Source organism: Colobus angolensis, unplaced genomic scaffold, assembly GCF_000951035.1.
Source record: "Colobus angolensis palliatus isolate OR3802 unplaced genomic scaffold, Cang.pa_1.0 Scaffold41, whole genome shotgun sequence".
NCBI lineage: Eukaryota > Metazoa > Chordata > Mammalia > Primates > Cercopithecidae > Colobus > Colobus angolensis.
Genome location: NW_012117488.1, coordinates 6064439 through 6079031, shown reverse-complemented (window position 1 = coordinate 6079031; position 14593 = coordinate 6064439). Strand labels below are relative to the sequence as shown.

The 14593-nt window shown below is 40.0% G+C and overlaps 1 protein-coding gene across 4 annotated transcripts in view; it reads right to left on the bottom strand.

The window, feature by feature from the left end:
• The window catches only part of DDAH1 (dimethylarginine dimethylaminohydrolase 1), a 259984-nt gene that overhangs the window by 131695 nt on the left and 113696 nt on the right, over nt 1-14593 (bottom strand). The window contains exon 1 of one of the 4 annotated variants that reach the window (XM_011956105.1): nt 14111-14204. The exons of 2 other annotated variants lie outside the window; for them this stretch is intronic. The gene's annotated coding sequence lies outside the window, so the exon portion shown is untranslated. Of the gene's footprint in view, nt 1-14110; nt 14205-14593 lie in introns of those variants that run through there. One more of the 4 variants, XM_011956106.1, reaches the window with a different exon arrangement.

The window sequence follows — 14593 nt, the reverse complement described above, 5'->3', positions numbered from 1 at the left end:
ATCTTGCTAGTAAGTGGTAGGTCTGGGTCTTTAGAGGTGACTGAAGAATAGTCTCTTTCTATTAGGACCTCTATCTAACATTGTCAGAGCTTAGTGTCACAGTTATTGTGCAAAGGATATTGGTCAAATCTAGTTAATTCGATATATCATCAAGAATAGGCTAGTTATCTCCAGTCCATAAGTAATAATGTTACTATTACCATACGTACAATCCAACACTGATCATAACATTACCATCACAGCATTCAGAAAACTTTGATTTTCAGCATCCTTGGGAAGAAGGCATAAAGATATTTTATAGGAAACTGAAACTTGTGAGTTGCCTGAGATGATGCAACTGAGAAGTGAAACTGAGACTCAATTCCAGGTGGAATTTCACCTGCAATGTAAGAGGAATTTTTTAAGTACTTAAAATGGAAAATACATTGAATGTGTAAAGATATTTAACATGTAAATTCAAATGCTAATATATGACCATTTCAAGATCAGATGATAAGCTTAATGGCAGAAATATCTCTAAGTATTCATTCACTTAGAAGATCAGAGGATGAAGAGAAATTATAGAAAGGGTAGTACCTTTTGACTCAGTTGAGTCTGATAACTTACTCCTAAAACCATGAGCTGGAGAGGAGGCCAGTGCCCACAGGAGACCTGCCTGTAGAGTGGCACAGGTGCTGGGTGACTGGCCCAGCTGCCAGCTGAAGATCAAGTGCATATCTCTAATGGTCTTACCAACCTCCTGGCATGTTTCAGGTGGAGTCAGCATAGGGGTCCAAAATACAAGAGCAATGAATGCCAACTGCTGGACAGAATCTCAGTCTGGGCAGGCCACAGGTGGTCTGGCCACAGCCCAATGGATGGAAGTCTCCAGTTTCCAGGAAGAGAAGATAGCAAGAGAAAAGCACAGCCTCAATCCTTAGGGGCTCGAATAATAGCCCTTTAGAAAGACAAAAAGCATATAAATGCAGACAGAAGAGGGACTGATCACTGATGGAAGAGCTACTCTGTGCAAGATACTGCTCAGTACCTTACCTGTATTATTGCACGTAGTCATCATAACAAAGCTATAGGTAGTCAAAACCCTCTCAACGTTACAGATGATGAAAGTGATGCTGTACTTGCTCAAGGCCACACAGCTAATAAGCACTGGAACCACAATTTGAATGTAGCTGTCCCCTGCCGGTCCTCGGGGCACATGGAAAGGAAGAGAAAGCCCCCTCTCAACAAGTGCCCCAGGAGTCAAGCAAGTCTGCCTCCTGAGTCAGCTTAGAAGCATGGGTCTCTAGACACCTGGGTTGAGTGAGAGGTATGTATGCGAGAGGAGTCATGAAGACTGAATCTTGTGCTGACTTGATATCTCGAGTGACTGTGGGTCTGGGAGCAGGTGGGCAGTTCAGTGAGGAGCAGAGGAAAGTAGAAACTGTAAAAATGAGACTGGAGTCAACAGAACAGAAAATGTACTAGGCTTTCATATGGCCATTTTAATAAGTAGTATGCTTTCTGAACACCTGCCATCCTGGGCTATAACATCATAACATTATAATGTGGTTTACAAATGAGTGTATCACTTCTAAGTAGACAGAAATACTCTGTAGCATTAATGCAGGGGAGTCTTTGATATTTGAAAATGCCTGTTTACTGGGAAGAGTCTGAGACTTTCCACCTACACTGTTTGTTTTCCTTCTCTTCGTCTCCATCCCCTGCATTTTGAAAAACCCACTGCCCTGAGACCAAACAGCCCATTTGCTCAATGGAAGTCAAGTGCCTTTGACACATGTCAACATTCTGTTACTGCAAACAACAAAGAATGGCAACAAAAGCTAAAATGACAGCATTTATTTAAGGCTTTTTTGCTCTCCTAGATATGTAGATTTAAAACCTCTTGACAACAACGACAAAAATAAATAAATAAATAAAGCCTCTTGACAATGACCCACAGTAAGAAGTACACTTTATGTTGCAACCTACAGCATAAGAGGGAACATGTAGATGTGTGTATGTGTATAAATGAAACAAAGGTTACAAGAAACATTACCTGGCTATATTATGGGTTGCGAATACACTCTGATATTTTCTATTCTACTCCAGTTTCTTTACAAACAAAAAAAAAACTGGAGTGACTTACTAGAGTAACTTTATGATCCACTTATGAGTTAAACTTAAAATTTGAAAATCGCCATCTGGACCTAGAGTATAAGAACAAACTCATAGTGTTACAGGAACTCCCCCAAAAAAGGAAGGTAAAGAAGGGTAGGGAAGTTGTAGGAACTGCACGTATGCTTTCTCCTCCATAGATAGCACCATAAAAGCCCATCCCAAAGGTGAAATCAAGACGACCTGCGTGGAGGTGATCACAGGCTGAAAGAGCCCAATAAAAGAGGCACAATTCATTAAAGCAAACCAACAACAACAAAAACTTTCTCCTGACTAAAGGACCACTGAAATAATGTAACTCAAGAATCCCTGTAAACATTTTTGATGATCCACAATACCACCAAGCATTATTCACAAGGAGAGCATCTTTAGAAAACTGATTTTATCCAGACCTGTGTATGTGTGTGTGTGTATGTTATAAAAACAGGCCAAGTGATAGTAGCTGTTGCATTTGCAGAATTTCCAGTCATTAGGTTGACCTCAGGGCAGGCAAGTGTTTCAGGGAGCATGTTCTGAATCATAATTGAGCCCTCAGCTGTGCTGAGGCCAACAAGCTATATCTTGTGTGTTTTTTGGCATTTACTTTCAAGAAAATGTTCTAACTTAAATCCCTATTACTCCCTCCACTCACCAAGAAACTTCCTTCAGAAGACTAGACAGTTTAGAAGCAGTATTAATCCTCAGCTTTCCTGCAAACCACTCAGAGGCTTCAGTTATCCAGCTCAGTGCTCACAAAGAAAAATGCAGACATGGACATGACAACTGCACTCCCCATTTTTTTCTCATGTAATTATAGCTCCAAGTCTCACAATTCCAAGCCCTTTTCCTACAAACACACAATTTCTCCAGTCACAGCCACACACTGTTTGCCTTTAGCATTAATGTCTCTTATCAGAATCTTCAAAGCACTCTTTTTGGGGGGCACAAAAGAGCATGTATAAGGGAATACATTCCACTCTTAGTATTAGGTTGCTCAGCTAGGAGAAAGGGATCACCACTGAAAACTGGGCGCTCCATTTCCCTGCAATCACAGATCGACCCATTACTAAACATCCATATATACTTTGTCAGAACGAACCCCAATTTATATGCCAGTCCAGATGTCTCATACTTAATAGACACCATTACCAACAAATATTGCTGCAATGAGTTACTTGGGGGAGAAAACTAAATTTTCTTTGGATTCTTACATAAGGCAGGATTTCCACTTATCCAGTGTTGCATAAGTGTGAAGGAAGGAGAGTGAAACCAGTTATTTCCAAGATCTCTTTTAGGCCTTTAGCCAGTGATCTGAGAATGACATGAACATTATAATCACATTTTAGCGCATTCTGTATTTGAACACATGCTGGGGTTCTCTGAACCAAAATAAATGTTCTGAGTTTTGGTCCCTACCCCAAGAGTATCTGTGGTCAAATTCTGATGTTGGATCCTGATGCCTCCCAGTGTTTGTGTAGGTCTCAGCCCCCACCTGGATGCTACTGCTTCCTACTGGGTACAACCCCTGGCAAGGGATTCAGGGAATGCTACTGCCACCAAATCTCCCCCTCCCCACCTCTGCAAAATGCAAAAGATGCAAGTTCAGAGGGAAAACTATGCTTTCCTGTCTTAACATAACCTTCCCTTAACCAGGTTAAAATTTATCACCAAAGAAGGAAAGCTAGAATCAGCTTCTAGCAAATGGTGAAACTGACAATCTTCCTCCTCTTCATGTTCCCCAATCACATCAACCAGGCCACACAGAACTACGGACTCAACACTAGTTTGCTGAATGGACAGGGGGGTCCAAACAGTCAGGAAACCATCACTGTAAGGAGTCAACACAAGTGAGAGGAAATCAAACATGACTTGACAGAAAGTAATGCTGAGATTTTGGCCATGATTCCCAGGACCCAACTGACCAACGGGAATGGCCCTGCAGAATTTCTATAAAGAGGCTGAATGGCGCAATCCGGTTGAAAGGGGATGCGGTGGATTTTTCACATTTATTTTTTACCATGATCTAGTGTAAGAAATTTATTTACCTAATCAGTATACACAAACACAGTGTGTAAAAATGAAACAAGTTTTATGAAACAATACTTACCCTTATGACGCTATGTTGCAGTACACTCTGACATTTTCTACTGATTCTACTACAATAAAAATGAGAGATCTGGTCATGACCCACTAAATTGATTTCATGACTGACTAGTGGGTAGAGAGCAGCAGTTGGGGGAAAAATGGTACAAAAACCTTGTCTTGAAGCTGTGCTCTGGTCATAATTGGACTGTTTGGGGTGACTCGGGAAGACTCAGAGATTAGGGAGGCCTGAAGTCTTAATGATGTTTAGTTTGAGAGTAACAAAAGACAAAAATGAAGAAATCAGTAACCTTTTTGGCTAGGGCCCTTCAACATCCCAACTGTGTATTTTTCCGAGAAAAGGGAGCTGGAAAACCAGGGTCCCTGACAGAGAACTAGGATGGCATGCAGAAAGTTAGAAAACTCCAAAAGCAAGATTTAAAAAATGATTTGGGTATTTCAAAATAAAGTACTAGATCTAAATCTCTTCACACAAAACTCTTGAGCTCGAAAATACGATTACATCATAAATGGCCTAAAATATGACTCAAAGCCAAACTGTAGTTATAACAATCTTTCTTTCTGAAATGATGGTTCCCTTATGACTCAAAAAATAATTAAAAGAATAAAATGGCTATTTTTCTTCTATTACTATTTTGAAATGGCACCAAGATTAATTCATTCATTTCACCTTTTTCAATCATTTCAGGCTAAAAATGACTATATCTATACCTTATTTGGCTAATGTGTACACAGCTAATTATAGGAAGGCTACTTTTAAGCAGGTATCTTTTTTTTTTTTTTTTTTTTGTCCTTCTTTAGAAAACTAACTTCCTGTAGTTTTGGAAGCCAAAAGTTAAATATTAGAAAACTAACAGTTCAGCATCAGGAATAGAAACCAGCACACATATAGGGAAGGTTTATAAGAAAGAATTACCATGGGTAAGTCAAGACTTAGTTATAACAGAAAAGACAACTTACAGCACATACCTCGTCACCATTTACTCTCCATTTCTTCAGGCCACTGGTTCACATTTACCACACAAAAACATCAACTGACAGACACTGAGGAAAGTGATGTGTGATGGCAGAAAGTATATGGGTCTAGGATCTTACACTATTTCAATGGTTTTTATTTAAAGTCTTCTATAGAAAAAATTACTTGTCAAATGTGCTACAAATGGTTGCATAAGCAGAGCTTTTGAAATAGATTTAGCAAATTCAACTGCATCTCATCATGGATTATCATTAACAAGGCATGAGTTCATATGATTAGTTAATAAGCAGAACAAGTATAATGTATTTGGTTGAATAAAATCCAGTATTTTTTATTTATCAAACTCCAATTTCATTTCACAAATGTAAGTTCTCATTAGCTCCCCATCCACTTTCTCCCATCTTCTTATCTCTTTCCCACCCTACACTTTCTCTCCCCCACAACCCGGGCTCCAAAAAGAAAAAAAAACCCCTCAGCTATTTGATCTTAATATCACTGCAAAAATCAAAACCAGTGTCTCCTGCCCCCAAACAGTGGGTATCCCCACCTGGCGGCCTCCTGTAGCTCATGCAAAATTCAACCCATAATTATAGATGCATTCTCAGTTTACGCTGCACTTGAGATTCAATGGTGACTACTGTCAAGATGGAGAGATTTGTGAATAAAAATACATTTCAACAGCAAATATAAATTAGTTTTGTCTTATTTGCCATTGAGTCCCTGATATATGATGGTTCAACTTACAATTTTTTGACTTTACAATGGTGAAAAAGTGATATGAATGCAGTAGAAACCATACTTTGAGTACTCACATGACCATTCTGTTTTTCACTTTCAGTACAGTATTCAATAAATTACATGAGATATTCAATACTTTATTTTAAAATAGGCTTTGTGTTAGATGATTTTGTCTAACTATAGGCTAATGTAAATGTTCTGAGCATGTTTAAAGTAGTGTAGTCTGAGCTATAATGTGTGGTAAGTTATAGGTATTAAGTGTATTTTCAATTTATGGTATTTCCAACTTAAGATATGTTTATCCGGATATAATTCCATTATAAGTTGAGGAGCATCTGTATATAACTACACACTACAGGATGAAAGGTTTTCCTGATATGCCCTCATGTAACAAATTATGGGTCAAGGGGGAAAATCCCCCAGCAAAGAATATACTGATAACTTATAGGACGGACCCCCCACCCTCCACCGCCAAAAAAGTGCCTTACCAGAATCTAAATGGCAAGCTCAGGATATGTTTAAGTTTCAGACTTAAAGTAGACTTTAGTCAACTCGAGTGGGCTACATTGTTTCTAAACTGTGCTAGTCAGGAATCCTAGAAGGGGTGCCAGCCCATTATGGAGCACGTGGATAAGAGTAAGAGGGAAGTACACTTAGAAATGAGGTGTGCAAAGTGGCCAAATCCCTCTAGACCCAAAAGAAAGAACTAGTTATGCATGTGTTTCTTTTGGTGAACTTGGAATTGGATCTGAAATTTCAAAAGATCTGAGAGGGCACGGGTGGGTTTTTCTCAATTCTACATCTTTTCAACATTAATAAAATTAATCTTCACTGGACTATTACCCCCATCCTATCTCATCCTGTTCTCTGTATCTGGAAGGTTGCTCTTCTCTGCCTTCCCCTGGTTAATTCTCACTCAATAATGGCTCTTCTGGGAAGTCTTGGTGTGAGTGAGACACATCTCCTTGAGCCTTCGTGGCACTGGGCAGAGTTGCATCATAAAATCTGCCCCTGTGTTCTGCAACTGTCTGTCACTGATCTGCCTCCCTCAATGGACTGTGAGGTCCTCAGGGGCAGTGGAAGTGTCTAATTCATCTGTATCTCCCCAGCACCAAACATTCGGTCTGGACATAATAGACAGTTATTCAATGTACTAACAGATATGAGTAACACAACTATTATCCCTTTACTATCAAAAGCAGAGTCATTTTTCATGCAATCATGGTACTCATAGTTAATGCCACACAAAAACTGCAAAACTTTAATATTTCTTAAGCAAAATAATGACAAAAGAATCAAGGCAAAAGGATGGAGATGGAGTTTCGCTCTTATTGCCCAGGCTGGAGTGCCGTGGCATGGTCTTGGCTCACTGCAACCTCCACCTTCTGCTTTCAAGTGATTGTCCCACCTCAGCCTCCAGAGTAGCTGGGATTACAGGTGCCCACCACCATGCCTGGCTAATTTTTGTATTTTTATTAGAGACGGGGTTTCACCATGTTAGCCAGGCTGGTTTCGAACTCCTGACTTCATGACCCGCCTGCCTTGGCCTCCTGAAGTGCTGGGATTATGCGCATGAGCCACCACGCCCAGCCCAAAACGTCTTTTAATAAAGGCAAAGGTTTACTTACACATATTCAAATAGAGGAAAATGCTGATGTATATATCTTCACTGGGATGATAACTTACCCCTATAAGCCCATCCAGCTGCAAAAGCAGCTTAAATGATATAGTTCTTTTAATTTGCTAACCTAAACTAAGTCAGGTTCTTGTCCACACTGATTTGTTGGACAAAATTAAACCAACCTTGTATTAGTTTGTGCTTTTCTTTGTACTTTGTCATGCTGATTTCTCTTGTCATAGTTGCTTGGATGATCTAAACATTTAGAAACAAAAGTCCAAAGTCTGGTGATTCATTGCTTTCTATGGGATGCTACTGCTCCTTCAGCAGCATCAGCTTCAGGAAGATGATGTACATTATTAAATTACTTGACAATGACAAAGTGAACTAGGATGGCATTACATACACACTTTTTTTTGGTTTGGTTTCGTTTGGTTTTGTTTTTTTTAGACAGAGTCTTGCTCTGTCGCCAGACTGGAGTGCAGTGGCGCTATCTCGTCTCAGTGCAACCTTCGCCTCCCGGATTCAAGTGATTCTCCTGCCTCAGCCTCCCGTGTAGCTAGTACTACAGGCGCCACACACACATTTTTAAATTGGATTTGTTGCTTGAGATTATGCCTGCTTGTCTATTCAGATGAAAAGCACCTGCTTATGAAATGAGCCTGAGAAGTCTGACAGATTTAATATCTAATATCAGTTTAGGGGAAGTGATGGAAGCTAACTTCAAAGGTCAGGTGAATATTTTGATGGAACTTCAGAGAATTCAGTTATGGTAAGTAAATATTTATGGATAACCTGAAATAAATACTGCACTGTGTTCTGTATAAGATATAAATGAAATTTTTTCTTTTTTATTAAGGTTTTATCTTTAATTATGATACTCCCTTGATAAGAAGGAAGGAACACTACACATATCCAGATCTCTAATCAAAAAAATGAGGCTTTCTGAAATGGTTACAGATTTTAATAGCAAAAGTCCATAAAATTAATAACCACCACTCATTTTTAAAACATACACCTCCAAATTTATATTGAGAATTATAAGATGCCATGGATAATTTACTTATGACACAAAGGCAGTGGAAGGTAAATCTGTTTGTTCAAAAGTCATAAGTAGATTTTTCTGTTTTTGTAGTTTATGTTAATGGATGGATACCTACCATTATTATACTAAAAACTAATTTTGAAGAAATCTGAGCTTCATAAGAATTCAAATACATGCAAAGGCAATGTTCCAGCATATCTGAATTACGAGGGATCCAGCCCTGCCTTCTTAGTTTTATAATGGTTCTCTAATGAGTCTAAGAATCTCTGCAGAAAGCTCATTTTCAGCTAGTAGTATCTAATAGAAGTCACTCCCTACTCATTTTGTTCCTTATTTTCAAGGCTTTCAAGATCAACTGTACAGGAAGAGACGACAGTATTGGATGCATCCCAGTCTCTGGGACACATCAATTTCCAAACGTTACTGCCAAGGCTATGTAGAAGAGTCAAAAAAAGTTTTTTAAATCCTGAAAAGGAGCAGTTGTTCTAACTAGTTGAAGGTGATGATTTATCAAGAACTGTTAATCTGCTGCAATGTGAAGAGCCCCAGTACATTCACTTTCCATCTTGGTGTCAGAATAATTTCTAATTATGGTTTGGGGCAGTTTTCTCACTTGAAGCTAAACAGAAATTTGAGGAAACGTATGCATTTAAAAAAGCAATCATCCACTCTGCTGGTAAATAAAGACACAATTATGCACAAACTGTGCCTAGGCAATTTAGGGGGTTATATAAATGACTGAACTGTTATTTTTAAACTGAAGTGAAAACAACGTATTCTCATTTATGAGAGAAGGGAAGTAAAATGATTCACTTAGTGTTCGAGTTAGATTGCATATCATTAATGTGTAAAATGGGATTTAGGTAGTTATTCTACATAGATTTAATGTTATGTTAGGATTAACTACAATTGGCAACAAGAACTTCATGCAAAAAATGACCTTTAGATTTTCATAAAAACCTCATTTCTGCAACTTATTATTGTGTATGACTTTGGACAAGTTACTTAACCTCAGTTACCTGAGCTTCAGTTTCCTTATCTTTTGAATAGGGTTAATAATACCACCTCTTTTAGGATTCACACACATTCAAAAACTTGGCATTTGTTAGCTATAGCTATTAGACATTATCTTGATGTTCACTTGCCTCCAGGATGAACATATTTAGGCTTTTTCCTAACCAGAGAATAAACCCAGAACCAAAATATATAGGTCCTAATAAGTACCCTAAAAAAGGGGAACATCTATCCAAATTACATTCCCCATCCCTTCCATTTATGTCCCCATTGCCCCATTTGATGCCTAATTCCACTTTTGGGATTTATTACCTGGTGCTAAGCATTGACTTCTTCCTGAAGAGGCCCCTAAAAATGCAAAAGCTCAAGGAAACAATAATTAAAGCTATTATCACTTTGTAAGAATGCATTTGTATGGTTTTCTCCAAGACAAAATTATCCCACATACTAACACTTGATACCTGGGAAAGGATAAAATAGCCATTAAAAAGGAGCAATCTTTTTCAACAGGGTAAATGACAAATAAATTTACAAAAAAAGTAAAGGGGCAAAAAGGCACAGGACATATTTTGCAATTTTGCTTAAGTAAGTTTTGTCAGTTAATCATTCATTAGGTACTAAGAACCTTTGGACAGAAACTCAAGAAAATGGCATTAGTAGTTGCCTCTAAGGAGGAGAACTGGTTAGGCAGGTGTAAGAGCAGGAATAGAAGGGCAACACCCACTTTCACTGCATATCCTTTTGTACCATTTGATTTTGGCACTGAAAGCATGAATTATCTACACAAAAGTTTTAATTAAAAAAATTCAATCCTCACACCCTGTTATTTCTCCTACATCATCTTTTAGATTATTTGTTTACATTATATGACATTTAAACATTGACTTTTGGCCGGGCACAGTGGCCCATGCCTGTAATCCCAGCCCTTTGGGAGGCTGAAGCAGGAGGATTGCTTGAGCCAGGAAGTTCAAGGCGGCAGTGAGCTATGATCATGCCACTGCACTTCAGCCTAGGTGACAGAGTGAGACCCTGCCTCTAAAAACAAACAAATAGAGAAGTTGCATTTCTTCCCTAAAAAGTAAGTTGGAGTCATGTAAAATTTGATAGGCCTCTAAAGACTGATTTTTCTTTAAAGTATTAAACATAAAAAACACTCAAAATCTAAAGATACAAAATTATTAGACAATTAACATTATTTACTGACTTTCTGTATATACAGTTTCCTTCACTAAAACTTGGGCTTCCTGCACACAGGGGCCGTGTTTTATTAATCTTTGAGGCCTCACTGAGGCAAACACTGGACTTTCACAGGAATACTTTCTTGAATTCCAAGGAAGAAAAGCCATTAAATGAAACATGGTATTTTGATTAAGAAGAAACTTCTCAAGATTTTTATAAAAACAAACAAAACAACAATAACAACAGAAAGAGGGACAGGGACAGGGAAAGGGAGTAGAAGAAATAGCTATAAACCACCTACATTCATAATAGAACTTTTGGGACCTTACTGATTGCGAATGCTTGTGAAACACCAAATACGTCATAAGGAGGGAGAATTAAGGTTAATCTAAAATAATGAGAACATTTGTTCAACAAAATATTTGCTACATGCCTATTGTGTGCAAGGCCTTGGTGACAAAATGTTGACCAATGCAGACATGATTCTAGCCCTGACAGGTTACATAATAGTGGGAGATACAGAATGGTAAACAGGCAATTATCATGTGGTATGATAAATATAAAAGGAAGTTTATACAGTTTTAGGAGCTCATAAAAGGAGAACCAATTCTATGCTTGGAAAAGTGATGTCTAAGTGGGACTAGAGTTTTGGAGTTCTCTAAACCCGAGTTCAAATCCTGGTTTTACAGGTTATACTCTATAAACCTGGCTAATTTATTCAATCTCTCTAGGCCTCAGTTTCACCAACTTTAAAACAGGAATTATGATAGTACTGAGTTCAAAGAGTTGATGTGAGTATTAATGAAATGCACATCATAAATCTGATATGGTGTGTTGCAAGTACCCAATAAATATTAGCTACTAATATTAGTGATAACAGTAAGCTAAGAACTTAAGGCAGGCAAAAGGGAAGAGAGGAAGGAGGAAGAGTACCCAGACAAAGGGAAAATGTACAAAATAAAAGCAATAGTCTGGTGAGCTGCACTGAAAGAACCTCGCTTGATCCATGGGTCAGGGGGTGCTTGGGGTGGGATCAGAGGTGAAGCTGAAGCTGGAAAGGCAAGCACAGCCCAGCTCAATGGGTTTATCTAAGCTCAGTGGGGGCTGCTTGAGAATTTTAGTCAGAGAAGGGACAGGATGAGATCTGAGTTTAAGAGACCAGTTTGGCTACAGTGTGGGAATGGAATGGAAAATGACAAGACTAGAGGCAGAGATCAGTGACGAAAATGTTAAAATAATTCCTTGGCTACTGTGGATTTTCACAGTTGGGAATGAACACATCACATGAAAAAAATATATAGCAATCCAAAGAGGGTCTTCAAGTAACTAACTTCTTGTATCAGTATTTCATTCATTCATTCATTCATTCATCCACTCACTCAACAAACATTAACACCTACCAAGGCGGGGAGCTGGTGCTGTGAGAGATTGCTACAAGCATTGCCCTACATGACCCTGCTCTCCAGAAGCATCCCATCCAACACTGACTGCCCATATTCCTCTCCCTGCCTGGGAGGCCTGTTACCCTGGTGACCAGATCATGTGCAATGCAAAGGCAGGTACCAGCAGGAGACCCAAACCCAGAGGCAGTATCACATAGTAGAAAAATGTCACTAACTACATCAGTGTATAGCTGACTTGTTATTAAAGGAGTAAAATCTTCCATGACCCATTGCTAAGTGAATAATAATAGTCAACATTCATCAAATGTCCTGTCCTATGAATTTCAGGTAGATTAATAAATTTATTACAACAACTTTGTGAAATAGGTATTATTATGTCCACCATATAGATGAGAAAACTGAGGCAAGAAACACCCCCTAAAGGTCACAGAATTAGAAAGTGGTGGAGCTGAGATTCAGTCCAGCTGAATTCACTGGAGCTGAGATTCACTACAGCTGGTGTAGTGTTTTTATCCACTACAGCTGGTGTAGTGTTTTTATCCACTACACCATGTGACTTCTGGCAGTGGGCCACCAGGCTGATATCAGAATTAAACCAATTTAAAATGTATGCTTCAAAATCTGGGCAGGGGAAAAAGATCACTGCTTACTTAGGTATCAGGGAGGCCACAGGTTGGAAGCTTTTATTAAAGGAATAAAATGAAATGGATGAATAAATATGGTGACAGTCTGTTGAGAAGAAATTGGACTACTCTCATCAAAAGAGTGCCATCTTGAAAGGGTTTTCAAATCGACTTTGCTCTTTTAAGTTCAAACCATAGCTCTGCCATTTGGCCTAGAACACATTAGAAAGTATTCAAATGGGATTACATTCCTTATCAGTTTAAAAGAGTGGGACATCTCACAGACTCAAAGAGGGAGAGGTGTGGCAAACAGATCAAAGGGCTAAGAGAGATCTGTTACTCTTTTGGTTTTCTGCTAATAGAGGGTGGAATAAAAGCTGATTATCTTAGTAAGAAATTAGTAGAATATGCCTATTTTCTCAGGCCATGTAGGATTCCATCAACCAAGTAGTGGAGCAGGTGAGGAATAAGCATATTTTATCCTAAGCTCTATGAAGCATTTCCAATGTGAAGTGAATACAGACAAAACAGAAAAAAAATTCTTAAATCTCCAGAAATGAAAGAAACCACTAGCTTCTTGCAATGCCACTGGATGCCAATAGCAACGGAGTCTTGAGCCTGGGCTCTTAACTGGCAATGAGAAGAATCCCAGACCAGATGGCATTTTAAAATCCAATCTCACTCTATTTGTCTCTCCCCACTAACCTACATTGCACTTAAAGCAATCAGCCATTTCACAAGCTGCAGTATTTCAAAGTAGTTACAACCCTTGAGAACAGAAAAGCTCTCTTAATTGCTTGTGAGTTTAAAAATATAGACAATAAAAAATACTGAATTTGTGAAACAACCATCTCTTAATTAAACACACACCCAACATCGCACAGAGTAGAGCTTTTCAAACCTAGTCCATTCATGCACACATTTAGCACAGCTCACCAACACAACACTTTCCTTCCATTCATTCACTTACTAGTCCCGTTCTTTGGGACTCATTCGCCACCACTGAAAACGAACTTGAGAAGCCCCAGGTCTGTGGGCACCGACACCCCGCTAATGCATCCAGCTTGTCCTGCTCCAACCTCCAGGCAGGACTTGGGGGCTTCGGTGTCACGACTGGCGCTGAACCCTGGAGGGACGCCCAGCCTCCACCTGCCCTCCCGGAGCGGCAACCCTCGCGGCCCCTGCTCCCTATGAAACACTCAAAGTTGCACTGTCGTCGCTGCCATTTAATTTTCAGAAATAAAAATGCCCGTGAGACGGACTCCCCCGCCCACCCACCTGCCCGAGACCGTACAACCACACTGAATTGGATCCTCCAGAAGGCTGCTGGCAGCCTGGAGGTGTGAACAATGAACTTCTCTCTGACTCTGACACACACACACACACACACTCGCCCCACGACGGGAAGTTGTGAACTAGCCCAGGTGCCAATGGCGCTACTCCCCAGGCTACGCAGCTGCCTACGGGAGGGGAGGGCCCGGCGCGCTCCCCGGCCGCGCCCCTCGAGTCTCCTGGCGGGCAGTTACCTCCTTCCTCCGGCTCGGCGCCCCGGGTCGAGTGATGAGGGCCGTCTCCTCGCACACCACGGCCACGTCCTCCACGAACACGCAGTCCGGAAGGCTCTCGTCGGCCGGCAGCTCCACCACCTGCAGCCCCAGCTTGCTGCCCAGCACGCCCACGTAGAGCTGGTGCTGCCGTTCCGCGCGGGCGACGTCCACCTCCTCGCCCTTGGCGCTTCTCAGCGCGTGCTGGCCGAGCGAC